Source organism: Cryptomeria japonica, chromosome 3 (genome assembly GCF_030272615.1).
Source record: "Cryptomeria japonica chromosome 3, Sugi_1.0, whole genome shotgun sequence".
NCBI classification, from domain to species: domain Eukaryota; kingdom Viridiplantae; phylum Streptophyta; class Pinopsida; order Cupressales; family Cupressaceae; genus Cryptomeria; species Cryptomeria japonica.
The window spans coordinates 164,602,383-164,620,736 of record NC_081407.1 but is presented as its reverse complement, the minus strand read 5'-3'; positions in this window follow the sequence as shown (position 1 = coordinate 164,620,736).

Sequence of the window (18,354 nt, the reverse complement as noted above, 5' to 3'; positions counted from 1 at the left end):
TCAATAGAATAAACACACTAATAATACACAATAATGCAACAAATGAAACAAACAATAAATTTGAAAAAAAAAAAAATTAATGAATTCAATTTTTACCAAACATAAACAAATGAATGTATAAAACATCAAAATACTATTATTATATTAAATATAAATAACTTATTTAAATAAGTCATAACAAGTAAGAAATAAAAAAGCACAACGATAACATGCATTTTTCATGGTCAATCCATGAGAGACACGTGAGGTTGGTGAAAATCTTAAATCTAATTAAAGTATGAAGAAAACATTAGACAAAACTTTCAAGCAAAGGATGGTGTATTCCAATTTTTTATGCTCTCAATCATCAACGTGACTATTAGGTATGCTGTTGTTTATTTGGTATGAGCCTTTTTTTTCAATATTGTGTAATATTTTTTTATCACTAATGTTCAAGTATATCCTTATTTAGAGTCTATAGGAAGCTATCAGATGAAAAAAGTTCACAAATCATGGATTTCATTGTGACATTTGACTCTTTGAGTTTCAAAGAGTAAACTTTATATCAAAACAAGTTGAATTTAATTAAATTAAATTAATATACCTTTAGGAAGAATTAATCAGAATTATAATTAATTATTCAAGAATCATAATTAATTGATATAATTTATTAATTATTAGAATAGGAAGAATAAGAGTAGAAAACTTGAATTGGATTAAAATATTATTTTAATAAATTCAAGCAATTGAATTCAGAGCGTACAATTCATCACCAAGGTTTACATGAATTGGTGATTAGGGGTTTTCATAAATTAGCGGGGAATTTTTAATTCTTGAAAATTAAATGGAATCCAATCACAATCATTTATGTATTTCTATTTAACTGAAAATTTGCACTAAAAACTAACAAAAGTTACCTACTCAACCTTCCGAACATCATGGCAACATTTTGATAATGATTTGATGAACTTATGTGTACTAATTTTTTTTTATTGTTTGTTGCTTGGAAGGTGAGAGATTGAGTTCAAATGAGCTTGAACTATTTGATGTTTTCTTTTTATCTTCCATATAACGTGCTTGAGTTATGTCTTATATGAGACCAAAAAATAGTGTGGCCACTTTTGGTCCCCCATCTTTTTACATTTTCTCGTATAGGGTTTAGGGTACAAGATTGATGGGATAGGGTTTGACATACATAGGGCTGATGGTATTGCATGTGTTGATACCTCCCTCTACCTCTTTCTATCACTCTCCCTTCTCTCTCTCAATATAGACAATACCCTCAACCCTATGCACGCTGTTGGATATTGTTGCTGCTAGGATATGTTGTTGTCATTGATGCCAACATATTCCTGTGTTTGGTGTTTCGGTGATTGCATTGAGCTGACTTGGTTGCTTTGAGGATTTATGGTTCAGTAATAAAGTATCTCTACTTCATTCTTTATTGATTCCATGATGCTATGTGGTGATTTGGTTGAGTTGTGGATGCTAGTATGAAGACTGTTCTTTTGTGTTCAGTGTTGGCAAATTATGGTATTTGATCCATTGTGCTCCGGTATGATCATATCTTTGGTTACGGATTTGGGAGAGTGTTTTGGATGTTCATGTGTATCTATATTTTAGATTGTTTGTGATTTGGTGCTCTACAAGTTATCTTTCTAATCTGAATTGTTGTTGTTAAGTGTTCTTGAGGGTTAGCATGTTGATCGATGAAGATTTGAATAAGTAGTGTTGGTGCAGCTATTGCAAATGGTTTTAACATGCTTGTTGGTGCTTCTTGATCGTGTCCTTTTTGTTTTGTTGGCCCGGATTTATTCTTGTGCACAATATTGGTGATTTTGTTGATCTAGTAATATTCTTTTCTGATGGTGTAACATGTTGCGGTTGTCCTCGACAATATTTCCAATGGTGATGCATGTTTGGAGATTTGATTTAGGTCCAAGGTCAGTGCAAGAAGCTGAGTCCACTTTTTGGCCAAAAAGTGGAAGCGTTTTCCCTGATTTTCAGGTTTTGTCTCATTTGAGCTTACATTTTGAAACACTTGGAGATTGAATCTTGGAAAAAGTCAATAATATAAAAGATATCCCTTTGAGTCTACTTTCCAAATATGTAATTTATTTTAATACCCACATAATAAAAAATAAATTTTTGAATGGAGTTCTAAAAACTATGTTTTAAAAATGTCTGTTTCAGGACCATACCATGCATGTGTATGACCCACACTTTTTGACACAATTAAAATTGTTTTCTCAAACCGTTTTGGGAAATAGTTTGTAACACACTAAGGATTGATGAGCATATTTTTCTGTATTTTTATTTTAAATATTTTTTTTAATTAATTTTTTAATGACCGTAATTATCTTTTTAAAAATTTGACGTGTACGACCCACATAATTTGACGTAAACTTAACATTTTTAAAATTTTTTTTAATAGAAAAGAATTTTGTGTATATTGATGACATAATTATTTTTTCAAAATTCATTAAAATAAAAAAGTTATTAAATTAACAAAATTAGTTAATATTTCAAGTTTATGGGCCCGATTTAGTATAAATTAAAAGAAAAATAGTTAAAATAATCGATTTAAAAAAAATCTACATATTTAGAATATAGACAATATATTCTGAAATGGGTTTTAATTTCATATAAAAATTCTCTAATTTGAGGCACATAAACTATTTTAGAAGTTGATATTTGTTCTTTCGTTCATGGAGATTTGAATTTGCATGTCCATGTCTCAAGTGTGGCCATCCTAGGCCTATCTCAGACCTAATCTCAAGGCAAGTGGCGGGTTATGGAATTAACTTCCACAGAACGGGCCCCCGTTTTGAAAATGGGGGCCCGTTTACGAAACGAGGGCCCATTCCTTTTTTAATCGTTGGTTTTCGGGACCTTGTTTCGTTTTCAAGCGGGCCCCCATTTGAGAACAAAATGAGGGCCCGTTTAGTTTCGCCTCAGGCCCCCATTACTTTTTGCCTCAGGGGCTCGAAGAAAAAATGGGCCCTCGTTTCTAGGAGTGCGTTTTCCAGTGCGCGGACGTCTGCCAATTTGTGACCCATTACCTTGCACTTACCCTCCTTGTTATGTCATCTCTGTCATTATATTGATCTGGTGATTTATTTATGTATCGTGTGATGTAATTTTGTAATTGAGGGTTGAGGGTTTGGCCGACCTTGTAGTCAAGGTTGATGAATTGTATAAATAGGTGTTAGATTCATGTAATTTGAGAGTCAATGTGGTGTCTGCATTATCAGAGAGTAGTGCATGTGAGCATAAGAGAATTTATCCTTTGGTATGGTGTATTGAGAATAGATTGTTGCAGAGCAGATAAATGTACTTAACCGAAACTAGCATTAGGCATAGTAGATGCTATTTTTGCAATTCATATAAGCCGGATTGTAGTCCAGTCATTATTGTAAGATAGTGAACCTTCCTTGAGGGTTGCAGCCTTATGGGCCATTATATTTTGAGTAGTGAGATCTAGGAAGTGTGCCTACATGCATGTGCATTCCCCATTATCATATTTACTCATACTTCTGCAGAGTATCATCTTATTGTGGATAGGTTCCCATTGTGGTTTTTCCCTTAATCGGGTTTTCCACATCAAAATCTTGGTGTTATGTGTGTTTCTATTATTGTGTTTATCTTTATTCTTGCTATAGTTGATTGAAATCTAAGATTGTGCTTAGTTGGTTTTATCTGGTGAAAAATGATTCACCCCCTGTCTCAGTTTTCCTTTATTGTTGTTGCCAACAATTGGTATCAAAGCTAGATCCACTGGAAGAAGCTTAACCGCTTGAGGAGATCCGGGATGGAAACTTCTATGTTCAAGAAGGAAAGTCTGAGATTTGATGGAAGCAACTATATTGTATAGAAGGACTGGATCAAATTTCATTTGAAGTGTCTTGGAGATGAGTGTTGGAAGATTACAAAGAATGTCTACAATGTTCCTCAGAATGGATTGGTTACTGCTGTTGAGATCAAGGATGTTGAACATAACATAAGAGCTAAGGAAGCATTGATGAGTGCCTTGACCAATTCAGAGATGACAAATGTGATGGGTTTCAAGACTGCACATGAGATCTGGAAGAAATTAGAGACCTTGTATGAAGGAATGCTCAAGTCAAAGTAGCTAAGTTGCAGAGTTTGAAAGGAAAATATGAAACATTCAAGTTGGGAGAAGATGAAAACATAACATCATTTCTGACTAAGGTGAATGAGCTTGTCATGAACATCAGATGTGTCGGTGGAACTCTTGAAGAAGATGAGATTGTTGCTAAGGTGTTGAGATCATTGCCTCCTACTTATAACAAACATAAAGTAGATGCTATTGATGAAATCCAGAGTGTGACTATAGTGACTAGAGACATGTTGGTTGGAAAGCTTGTTGCATTTAAGTTGGCCGAATTTGGACAATCATATGGTAAATCTGAAACTACATTCATAGCCTTTGTATCCAAGAAGAAGAAGTATGATCTGAGAGAAATTTCATGATGGGTATCCATATATGAACAAGAAAAAAGAGAGATGGAAGAGCAAGGAAGAGAATTGGATGAGCTTGAAGCCCTTATTGCTTGGAGATTATCGAAGGGAGCCACTAAGTATGATGGAAAGTCACCTTTGAAATATTTCTCTTGTAATAAGATAGGACATTTTTCCTCTAGGTTCCATAAGAGAATGTCTAGATATGATAAGCATGATAAATTCGAAAGGCATGATAGATCTAATAAGTATGATTGATATGAGAAGCATGATAAGAATAATAAGCCCTACCAGAAGTTCAGAAATCAAAAGAGATACTATTAAGTTGTTGATGAAGATGCGACAGATAAAAAATTAGAGAATGTGAATTTAAAAGATGATTTTGTATTTATTGCTATCAAGGAAGATGATTCGGTACCAGTGAATCCTACAAGTTGCATTGTTGAGGAGAAAGATTTGGCTGCTAAGATTGAAGACAAAGATGAATGGGTAATTGACAGCGGTTGTTCACATCATATGACATGTGATAAAAGTAAATTTGTAAGTATGGAAAGGTATGATGGTGGTATAGTGAGATTTGGAGATGATAAAGCTTGTGTGATTCATGGTAGAGGTTATATATGTTTCAATGGTAAGCAAAATGATGATGATGTCTTGTATGTTGAAGGCTTGAAGTATAATCTTTTGAGTGTTGGACATATGGTTGACAAGGGATATGATTTACAAATCAAGAATCGTAAATGCAAGATCCTAAATGCCTCCGGTATAGAGATTGCATTAGGAACTAAGACTAAAGGTAATATGTTTCACTTGAATGCTGGTGGGAAAATTTGCTTGATTGCTCAGATAGATGAAAGTTGGTTATGGCATAGGAGAGTTTGTCATGATAATTTTGACTACATGATAAGGATAAGTTATACTCAAGATGTTAGAGATTTGCTTAAGATTGTGAAACCTGCTAATTCGGTATGTAAGGAATGTCAGATGGGAAAGAAAACAAGAACTTCATTTAAGTGTAATATGTATTCATCTAATGGATTGTTAGATCTAGTGCATACTGACTTATGTGGTCCTTCTAGAGTGAGAAGCATGCAGGGTGACAGATATTTCATATTCTTGATTGATGACTATTCTAGGATGATGTGGGTTACCTTTCTAAGGGAGAAATCAGTTCACCATTTGAGAAATTCAAGACATTCAAAGATAGAGTGGAGACTGAGACATGATTGAAAGTGAAGTGCCAAAGATCTGACAGAGGAGGAGAATTCACATCAGGAGAGTTTGATACATTCTGTGAGAAGAATGAAATTACAAGACAATTATCTTCTCCTAGAACTCCTCAGCAAAATGGAGTTGTTGAAAGGAAGAACATAACCATTTTGGATGCTACCAGGACTATGTTGATTTTAAGGAAATGTTGCATAGACCTTTTGGAGAGAAGTTGTTAGCACTATTGTTTACACATTCAACCGAGTGCATATAAAAGGTGATTTTGGTAAGACTCCTTATCAATTATGGTTTGGTCATGTTCCTACAGTTATATATTTCAGGGTTTTTGTAAGTAAATGTTATATCAAGAGAGATGAGGATATAGGAAAGTTTAATGCAAGATGTGATGAAGGAATCTTCTTGGGATATTCTACTAAGAGCAAGGCCTATCGGTGTTACAACAAGAGACTGAAGAAGATAGTGGAGAGTGAAAATGTGAAAGTTGATGAATGTCTTGGAAAGTAGACCAGAGCATGAAGATATGAATTTGATGATGAATATGTTGTTCCCAAGTTTGTGCAGACTGAGATCCTAAAGAAGAATGATCTAGTGGAGAAAATCAATCTAGATATTTCTACTGCCGGTGAATAAATGCAAGAGATTGAGAATCTAAATAGTTAGAAGACTCCAAGGTATGTAAGATTGAATCATTTAGAAAATCAGATCATTGGTAATAAGAACAAAGGTGTGATGACTAGGAGAAGGATTTTTGCTGAAGAGATATGTTTGATTTCAAAGATTGAGCCTAAAGATGTTGGAGAAACATGTAAGGATGAGATTTGGATAAAAGCAATGGAATAAGAACTGAATCAAATTAAGAAGAATAACATTTGAGAGCTTGTTTCGAGACTTAAAGACAAGAATGTAATTGGTACTAAATGGATATTTCAGAATAAACTGAATGAAGTCAATGAAGTTGTCGGAAACAAAGCAAGATTGGTATGCAAGGGATGTTCTCATATGGAAGGAATTGACTATGAGGAGACCTTTGCTTCGGTATCTAGAATTGAAGTTGTTAGATTGCTGCTTATAAGATTTTCAAGATATATTAGATGGATATCAAGTCAGCCTTTTTGAATGGTGATCTTCACGAGGAAGTCTACATTGAGCAACTGGATGGATTATCTTTATCATATGAAGGGGGTATGGTATGCAAACTGAAGAAAGCATTGTATGGACTTAAACAAGCCCCTAGAGCCTGGTCTGCTAGATTGGATAAGTATTTGTTGAAGTTGGGATTCTGTAAAGGTGTTGCTAATAATAATTTATACTTTAAGGTTGATTGTGATAACATTTTGATTGTTGAAGTCTTTGTTGATGATATCATTTTTGTAGGAGATGATTTGAGTATGCATTTTGCGTATGATATGCAAAAGGAATTTGAGATGTCTATGATAGGTGAAATGAAATTCTTCTTAGGATTGCAGATTACTCAGACCAGTAAAGGTATTTTCATTTCTCAATCTAAGTATGTAAAGGAATTGTTGAAGAAGTTTGAGTTAGATGACTCTAAACCTGTTGGAACTCTTATGGTGTCTAGATGCAAGTTGTTTAAGAATGATGAATCTCAAAAAGTTAATCGGACATTGCATAGATTTATGGTTGGTGGATTGTTGTACGAAGACTAGACCATATATTATGCACGTTGTTTGTCTTTGTGCTAGATTTCAAGTTGATCCTAAAGAGACTCATGTTACTATTGTAAAGAGGATTTTCAAAAACCTGAAGGGGACTGTTGACTATGGTTTATGGTATTCAAAGATTGATGATTTCCTACTATGTGCATACTGATGTTGATTGGGCAGGTGATGTTGATGACCGAAAGAGAACTACCAGTGGAACTTTCTTTCTAGGAAAGAAGTTGGTTTCATGGTCCAATAAGAAACAAGACGTTATATCTCTATCTACTGTTGAAATTGAATACATTGTTGCTGCTAGCAACTGTACTCAGGTAGTTTGGATGAAGCAGATGTTGAAGGATATTAGAATGATTTACGATGAGCCTACTATTATATTTTGTGATAATTCAACTACTATCAACATTTCAAAGAATCAGGTATTATATTCTAAAAAAAACATGTATTAATTAAGTATCATTTCTTGAGGGAGAAGGTCAGTGATGAAGAAGTGAGATTGGAATATGTATCTACAAGGGATCAGATTGCAAATATTTTCACTAAACCTTTTCTTGCAAATATATTTGTCTATTTGAGAAACAAGTTAGGGGTATCTACCCCTCTTGATGAGAACTAGATGCATGGAGTTGCATCAATCTGGTGGATTTCAGAACTTTATCTTTTATCCGGGTTGATGAGTTGGTGTTGCTACTCATCCAGAGTAGTCAATATATGATTTAGTTATTCAGCTGTGAGTTTATCCTAAGGGGGATATTGTCCTTCTTAGAGGATGAGTTTTGGGGAGAGAAGCATGATGTGTATTATGTCTTTGGCATTTCTATCAAAGGGGGAGAGAAGCATGTGAAAAACTACTTTATCTTTGGAGCTTTTGTGTGCATGATCTTAGGGGGATTTTGTTGATTTTGATTCATTCCTTTGCATTGACTATTTTTCACATTCATATGTTGTCATCAATGCCAAAGGGGGAGATTGGATATTGTTGTTGCTAGGATATGTTGTTGTCATTGATGTCAACATATTCCTATGTTTGGTGTTCCGGTGATTGCATTGAGTTGATTTAGTTGGTTTGAAGATTTGTGGTTTAGTAATGAAGTATCTCTAGTATCTCTACTTTATTCTTTATTGATTCCATGATGCTATGTGGTGATTTGGTTGAGTTGTGGGTTTCGGTATGAAGACTGTTCTTTTGTGTTTGGCGTTGGCAGATTTTGGTATTTGATTTGTTGTGCTTTGATATGATCATATCTTTGGTTGCGGATTTGGGAGAGTGTTTTGGATGTTCATGTGTATCTACATTTGAGATGGTTCATGATTTGGTGCTCCACAAGTTATCTTTCTAATCCGAATTGTTGTTGTTAAGTGTTCTTGAGAGTTAGCATGTTGAATGATGAAGATTTGAATAAGTGGTATTGGTGCAGCTATTGTGGATGGTTCTAATATGCACGTTGGTGTTATATGATTGTTTCCTATTTGTTTTGTTGGTCTGCATTGATTCTTGTGTCTGGTATTGGTGATTTTATTTATCCGGTGATATTCTTTGTGTTATGTGGTATTTCTGATGGTGTAACGTGTTTCAGTTGTCCTTGGTGATATTTCCAGTGGTAATGCGTGTTTGGAGATTTGATTTAGGTCCATGTTATATTTTCTATGGCATTATATTGATCTGGTGGTTTATTTATGTATCATGTGATGTAATTTTGTAATTGAGGGTTGAGGGTTTGGCCGACCTTGTAGTCAAGGTTGATGAATTGTATAAATAGGTGTTAGATTCATGTAATTTGAGAGTTGATGCGGTGTCTACATTATCAAAGAGTTGTGTATGTGCGCATAAGAAAATTTATCCTTTGGTATAGTGTATTGAGCAGAGATTGTTGTAGAGAAGTCAACTGTGTTTAACCAAAATTGTCATCAGGCATTAGTCAATGCTATTTTTGCAATTCATATAAATCAGATTGTAGTCCAATCATTATTGTAAGGTAGTGAAACTTTCTTGAGGGTTGGAGCCTTCCAGGCCCTTATATTTTGAGTGGTGAGATCTAGGAAGTGTCCCTGAATGCATGTGCATTCCCAGTTGTAATATTTACACATACTACTGCAGAGTATCATCTTATTATGGGTAGGTTCCCATCGTGGTTTTTCCCTTAACTAGGTTTTCCACGTCAAAATCTTGGTGTTATGTGTGTTTCTATTATTGTGTTTATTTTTATTCTTGTTGCAGTTGATTGAAATATGATATTGTGCTCAATTGGTTTAATGTGGTGAAAACTAATTCATTGCCCCCCCCCCCCCTATTAGTTTTCCTTCATTATTGTTGCCAACGCACCCTACACCATTATAATCAATCTTGTACCTTAAAACTTATACCCTCAACCCTATACCTTAAACCTTAAATATCCTACACCCTATTACCTAAACCATATGCAAGTGAGAGAGAGTTGATGAACTAGAGAGGGGGTGGAGAGAGAAGAGGAGAGAGAACAACAAAGAGAGGGCAACTAATATGCCTAGAGAGGGGAGAGGTAGAGAGGTCACAAAGAGAATAAAATGAGAGGGGTAAGTTCAAAAAGAGAGAAAGATAGGTAAGGAGGTTGGCAAGAGGTGGGATTGAACTATAAGCTTAGGGAGAGGGGTGAGAGACCAAGGCAGGGAGATAGAGGGGGAAAGTGGGGTGGGTAATAAGACATGGAGGGAGAGGTAATTATGGAGAGAGGGAGAGACCTAGAGATGGGGAAGGAGAGAGTTTGGGAGGGGGAGGTTATGATTTAGAGAATGGAGAGAGAGGGGGAGGGAGGAAGGGATAAAGATGGGGTAAGGAGGAAAGATGAGGTATAGAGGGAGAGAGGGTGAGAGAGACCTAGAGAGGGGAGAGAGAAATGAGAGAGACAAGATGCCATGGAGAGAGATAAGTCTAGTTTTTTGAGGAGATAAAGAGGGTGAGATAGAGAGAGTGAGAGGATTCCCATATAAGCATATTGATTGCTAAAATTTGACTATCTGAAAAGTTATATGATCTTTGAAAACCTAGAATCTACATTATAATTCCTAGAGATTTGAAACTACTCTCAAACATCTTTCCCATATATACACAAAATATAATTATATAACTTACAATATAACAAAGGAAAAAGACATTAAAATGTGACTTATACTTAAATGTTGTATATTTTGCACTGAGAGAGAGAGAGAGAGAGAGAGAGAGAGAGAGAGAGAGAGAGAGAGAGAGAGAGAGAGAGAGAGAGAGAGAATTAGTCTAGGCAAAGCATTTGGCAAGCACCCTACTTGGCACTTGTCAAATATTCTGATGGGGTGAAAAAGAAATTGAGATCTTTTTTGGTCCCCCCATCTTGGTGCACATACCCTTAATTCTTGAATTCTTCTAATCTCGTTTAGTTAATTAATTAATGATCCTCTTAATCATCATCAACATTTTTCTCAATTATTAATTCTCCCAAATCCTCAAACTTGTTGTCATATGAAATACATCCTCCAAGCCTTCCTGAATTCTTACATGAACATGTCACTTTCCCACTTACAAGTAATATTTGACAAAAATATCTATTTGGTGCCCTCATATGTGAGAGGATAATCTTCCCAAAACACTTTCCTCTTTTTCTCCATTTTTCATCTCTCCAATCTTATAACTCTTCTGCTTTGCCACTTGTTTTCACTTGTCATCTCCTTGTTATTCCCAAGATGTCCTCACACATGTGAGATTACACCTTGCTCTCTTTCCAATGACAAGTGTATATTTCATATGTCCCCACCTTGTGACACTTGTCACAAGGCTAATCCTTCAACCCATGTTATATACTCACATTTAATCTCAACCCTTCATGCCCTTTGCATCTTGACTCGCCATTCTTCCATAAAAAATCTATACATTGGAACCTTCTCCCTTCATCAATCCATTAATTGAGTTCATAGCATAATTATGCTAAAATATTCATTATTGAGTTCATGTTGTTATGTTGATAGTGAGAGCAATCCACATTCAATCGAACAAAGGAGTAAACCAAGTGAAATGGGTGCTTCACTTAAGCTCAAGCAAGAGAAGAACGTAAGGTTCAAACCTCGTAGGGTCACCCTCTAGAATATTAACAATTGAAGTTGCTTACCTTATTGTAATAGTGTGGCTTCTTTCGTATAGTTCTATCAAACCAAACTTTTTAAGGGAAGGCCATGTGGTGAAATGGTAAGGCTTCTTTCATATAGTGCTAACAACCAAGGTTCAAAACTTGTGAGGTTACCATCTATTGCCTCAACAATTAAGATTTATTACCCCCTAAATTAAGCTAGTCTTAATTTAGAAAACCTCTCATAATTCCATTTCTAATATTATCTCTCTTTCTTCTACTCCCACTCATCTAACATTTCCCACAAGGACCCATGGTTTCTCTATGCCTATTGTTGGCAGACTCTTTGATTCCATTTCATCTATTACTATTATTTCATCCATAGTGAGTGTGCTTCCTATCAATGGGATCCATGGTTCCATTGCATCTTTTGTTGGTGTATCATTTATCTTTACTTTCTTTTATCATAGGTGTGCTTCCTATCACTGGTACCATTGGCAACAATGCAACAAATTGAGAGGGGGGGGATGAATCAGTTTGCACACAAATTATGCACAACTTGAACTTAAATTCAGATTTTATTATTATAAGTGAAACCATAAACCATCACCCCATCAATAACACACATAGCACCAAGTTTTTTGACATGGAAAAAACGGTTAAGGGAAAAACCACAGTGGGAACCTACCCACAATGAGATAATATCCTATTAAGATTAAATGTAAATATTGCTATGGGGAATAAACATGCATTTAGGCACACTGCCTAGAACTCACTACTCAAAACAAGAAGGTCTACAACCCTAAGGAAGTCTCACCGTCTAACGAAGTTTCAGACAACAATGGAGCTTGTAGAATCAACAATCATCAGATCATCTTCCTTGATATAAATTAACACCCACTCATCTCCTGAATATCCTTTCTCAAACTCATCATCTGTCACACCTTCATAAGAAACAAAGTAACACCTCTTCAGATAGTTAGATTTGTAAGGCTTAAATGGCTTCTTAGGAACTCTTTTTGGACACCTTGAGGAAAAATGTCCTATCTTATTATTTAAGAGACAACTTTACTTCATACTTACTGACACCTTTAAGCAATCTTCTGGAAATTAGGGCTTCAATCTCTTCAAGCTCTCTTTCATCTTCTTCAAGATCTTTCATTTCTTTCTCATATCTATATACTATTGTTGAACTTTCTCTTGGATTATATTTTTGCTTTCCGGATATAGTAGCTTTGAATGCAAATTCAAATTTAGGAGCCTGGGTTTTAATAAATTCACTCAACTCAAAAGCGGAAATCTTACCAATCAACATGTCTCTAGTCACATCTGTCACAGTCCAAATCTCTTCAATAGCAGCAGCCTTGTGCTAGTAATAAGAAGGCAAGGATGTCAACACTTTAGCAACAATCTTAGATTCTTCTAATACTCCACCGATGCATCTAATGTTCAACACAAGTTTATTCACTTTCTGCATAAAGGAGGTAATGTTCTCATCTTCTCCCATCTTCAACATCTCATACTTTCCTTTCAAGCTCTACAACTTAGCAACTTTCACATGACTATCACCTTCATACATCTTTATCTTCTTCCATATCTCATGAGCAGTCTGTAGATCCATCACATTAGTCATCTCAGAATCAGGCAAGGCACTCAACAATGCTTCCTTAGCTCTAATATCAGTTGAATTCAACTTCCTTAATCTCATCTGGAGTGGTAGGACCATTTTGAGGAGCATTATACACATTCTTAGTAATCTTCCAATAGTCTTCATCGATGCATCACAAATGGCATGCCATCTAGTTCTTCTAGAGAGTGTAATTTGTTCCATCAAACCTCAAACTATCCTTCTTACAAGAAAAGGTTGTCGTCATGGATCTCCTCAAGCGATCAAGCTTCTTTCGAACGATCTAGCTCTGATACCATTGTTAGCAACAATGTAGCAATTTGAGAGGGGGGAGTGAATCAATTTTCACACAAATTCTAAACAACTTAAAATTAAATTAAGATCGGATTATTAGCAATGAAAACATAAACCATCACCACATCAATAACATACATTACACCAATATTTTTGACATGGAAAATCCGGTTAAGGTAAAAACCATGGTGGGAACCTACCCACAATGAGATAATACCCTATTAGGAGTAAATGTAAATATTACAATGGGGAATGCACATCCATTCGGGCACACTACATTGAGATCACTACTCAAAACAAGAAGGGCTACAACCTTGAGGAAGACTCATTGTCTTACAAAGATTCAAACAACAATTCAGATTACATGAATTGAGAAAATTTAACATTTCCCAATGCCTGATTACAGTTCCAGTTAAGCACAAATGCTAAAACTCTTCTCTTTCCACTTCTTCATACTCTTTCACACTCGTTTGCACTTCTCCCCTGGTACTAAAAGATCAATTCAATGTTCGCACATGCAGATACATCTCACAAATGAATATTACATATATTTATACAAATCATCAACCTATATTTCAAGGTCAGCTAAACCCTCAACACAAATTACAAAATAATAACCTCACACACTACAAAAATACATGTGGACCAAAATAATGTTGACTAAGACATAGTCTGGACCCAAATCAATACCGCAAACAAGAAACACCGCCAAGAACTACACCTCAATCATCTGCAACATGCTACAATCACCAAGAATGTCCAATAGCTCGAAGAACACCACCAGATCAAGAAAATGATCAATAAGGTGCACAATGATCAATGCAAGCATCAATACAGATAGGAATTGATCTAGAAACATCCACAAGCAATGTAAATCATACCAAAAACAACTGCAACATCACCACTTACTAGAATTTCCATCATCAATATACCGAAACTCAAGAACACATGTTGAACTGACTAATAAACTAAAAGATTCACTCGTGGATTTCCAAATCACGAACCATCTAAATTCAGGACACATATGAATGTCCCAAACATTCCACCAAATGCACAAACCATGATAATGTAATTCCAGAGCAATGCAGAGCACAAACTTGAATACTGAATAACACAAACAAATGAATAACAACCACAATATCGGATCTCATAACTTGATCAAATCATCATGCAGATCACTGAAACTTCTACTAAATCAATTAGAGGTAAGTATCTCTAAACCCATTAAACTGCAATAGCTCAACTACAATAGACTGGCTAAACCAACTCATTTAATCTAACTGCAACATTGGAATATGCAGAAGAATATGTTGACATCAATGACAACACATCATTCCACCAAACTTCTCAACAATATCCAATAGGTACACCATCTCTCACAAGTTCAACTATTGTTATTTAATTGAACCATTTGTGCATGATCTATTGTGGCTACAGTGTTTCCTATCAAGGGTTTAACTATTTATATTGTTCATGCACCATATATACTTCTACCATTTTTGGTGATGTCAATGTTTTTGCTGCTAGTGCCTCCCCTCTAGTTTCTACTTATGTTATTGGTAGATGTAGCTCTTCTCAAGGAACCAACCCAAGTGTTGCTCAGCCTTTGAGAGAGAAATATTATCCATTTTCTTTATGTCAAAACATCCTCGATGGTAGTTGTGGCTAAGATATGGGTAAGTGCACAAAGACGGTGGTCAAAATCGAGAGAATAAGTGGACATTTTTTCTGAAATCAGGTGAACTTGAACTTGGAGGCAAAATTTGAAAGTCATGCACTCAAGATATGAAGATAGTCAAAGAACAAATATTGTAGTACTCTGAATCTAGTTTCCAAACTACTAAACTTAGTGAAAATTGGATAAGATTAAGGGGGTCAATCCTTCACGCACAAAAAATAGACCTTGATTTTTTCTAAAAATACGTAACATAGTGTCTGACGTGCGCATCAAAAAAGTCATAGTTATATTTAGTATTTTGACAAATCCTTTGGTATAAAGATAGTTAAGAGTGAGCAATAGAAGATGTGTATTTTTTTGTAACTTTTTGTTGAGTATTTTTTTTTAATGATTTTTCCAATTGAGCACATCCTGAAAATTAGGTACCTGTTTGTGCGCGAAGCATAAGTTGTACTAAAAAAATAAAAAATACAATTTTTTTTTTCAAATTGTAAAGAATAAAGTGCACTACAATAATATATAAAGTTTTTAAAATTCGGATAAGTAGATCAAAAGTTATTAAAAAAATGGTACACATATGTTTTTGAGAACTATGGAGACGCTGGTAAAATAAATTCAATAATAATATGTTATTGTTGTTCAAATTTTAAAAAATATATATGGTTAGAAAGTTCAGAAGATGGGTGAAATATGGTGGCAATTTTAGAAATACCCACTTGTTGAAGTGTAAATCTGATGATGACAAAGTCGAGAAACCAAGTTGATAAAACAAAACATGTCAAAAAGGAGCGAAATCAAACTTCCAAACCATAGCTTTGTCATCCAGGCCTATTTCCAAGCCTAAACAGTCAAAAGTGTGTATGGGGTGCCTATGGTATAAAAAGTGTGTATGGGGTACTTATGGTGTAAGAAGTGCGCACGCTCTATCTTTACTATAAACAGCGCGTATGCGCTGTTTTTACTATAAACAACACATACGCGCTACTTGTTTTTAAAATTTGGGAGTGTGTATAATATGATATTGTATATATAATATGTGTATATACATATAATATATAATGATATATAATATATAAATATATAATATATAAATTTATATATATGTATATATTAATATATAATATATCATATTTGTGTATGTATATATAAACACATATGTGTGTATGTATGTGTATTATCTCCCTCTCTCCCCCTCTCAAGTGTGTACAAGGTGCTCCCCTTATCCCTTCCTCCATACCCCATCTCTCTCTCTCTCTCTCTCTCTCTCTCTCTCTCTCTCCCCTTCTCCCTTCCTCCATACCCCATCCCTCTCTCTCTTCTTCTCTCCCTCCCTCCCTTTCTCCCCCCCGCTCTCTCCCTCCCTCCTTCTCCCTCCTCTCTCTCTCTCTCTCTCTCTCTCTCTCTCTCTCTCTCTCTCTCTCTCTCTCTCTCCTCTTCTCCCTTCCTTCATACCCCATCCCTCTCTCTCTTCTTCTCTCTCTCCCTACTTCTCCCATCCTCCATACGTTCTCCCTCCCTACATTGGTAGAAGAAATTAAAAGTTAATATGTTAATGTTGTTAAAATCTATAAAAAAAATTATATAAAGCTCAGAAGACATTTGAAATTATGGTAGAAATTTTACAAATACCCACTTGATGATGATGAATTTGAGAAACCAAATTGGAAGAAGAAATCACGTAAAAAGGAGGGAAATGAAGCTCCCAAGCCTAAGGCTTGTCATCCAAGGCTAAGTACAACGAAAAATGTGTAGTGTTATTTTAATTAAGAATGCTTACATGTTATTTAAAAAAAACATGTACATTTTTTTATGAGAAAAAAACATGCATACGTTATAACGCATAATTGTTATTGTTAGCAAGAAAACCATGTACGCTCTTTGCTTACATTAATCTAGAAAAGGAACATGTCTCTAGATGCTAATTCCTTTGGCATTACCTTAGTTTTTTCATAAAGATATATACAAAAAATATCATTTAAGTAAAAGTTATATTTTCTCTTTGTCTTTTATCTTTCTTATATGTACATATTGGCAAGATGTTTGGGAGTGGTTTTAGATCTCTAAGAGTCATAATACATCTTCTAAATTTTAGGAGAACTTATAATTTTTTATACTTAGTCAAATTTTAGTAATCACTGAGCTTCTATCATCATTCTCATGTCATCTCTCTATCTCACACTCATTGTCTCCCCAAGCTCTAGATCTATCTATTTTCCTATCTCTCTCATTCTCCTCCCTCTCTACCTCTCTATATCTCACTCTTGCCTTCTCCTCCCTCTCTACCTCTCTATCTCACTCTCCTCATCTCTCCCAAAGCTTTAGATCTTATAATTTCTCAAACTTAATCAAATTTCAGTAATTACTAAGCTCTCTCTCTCTCTCTCTCTCTCTCTCTCTCTCTCTCTCTCTCTCTCCCTTAATCTTTAGATATATCTCTTCTTATTATACATCATCTCCCTCTCTCTCCCCCATCTCTCTATATCATTCTCTCCCACCCATCTACTTTGTATCTCCTCTCACTTCTTTACCTACCTCACACACATTCTCTCCTCTATCTCACCTCTCTCCCCCTCCAAACCTCTCTCTCTCTGTCTCCTTCAATCTATCTACTTATCTCTCTCTCCTCTCTCCCTCTCCCTACATACCTCCCCTCGCTCCCTTCCTTTACTTATCTACTTACCTATCACACACTCTCTCTCCTTTTCTCTTTGTCCCACTCTCAAACTTTCCATTTGTACTAACTTCTATCTCCCCTCTCCCTCTCTCTACATACCTCTACATCCCTCATTCCCTACCTCTATTAACTACATAAATATCTATCTATTGCTATCTCCCTCTCTCCTTCTCTCTCTATTTATCTTTATCTCCCCCAAGATTTATACCTCTCTCTCTCTCTCTCTCTCTCTCTCTCTACCCCACCCCTCTCTCTCTTCTTATCTCCCTCCCTCCCTCTCTCCACCCCCCTCTCTCTCTCTCCCTCCCTCCCTCTCCCTCTCTCCCTCCCTCCCTTTTCCTTCACATTTTGTTTACTACAAATAGCACGTATGGGGTACTAAGCCTATTAGTTTGCTGCCCAGCCATAACATTTTTAAGGCGTAGGAGTGCGTACGCACTAATTATGAGTTCTAAGCGTTTAAAGGGTGAAAAAAATACCGTTGGGCTTGCCAACATTTTAGCGACTAACAACATGCACGTGGTTATTAATATACAGCGTACATGGTACTTAGACATAGTTTTATTTGCCCAAGAGCCTCAATGGCCTCAAAAGAAGTTTTTGAGGTTATTGAAGGCTCCACTGCAACTGTGTCTGCACTT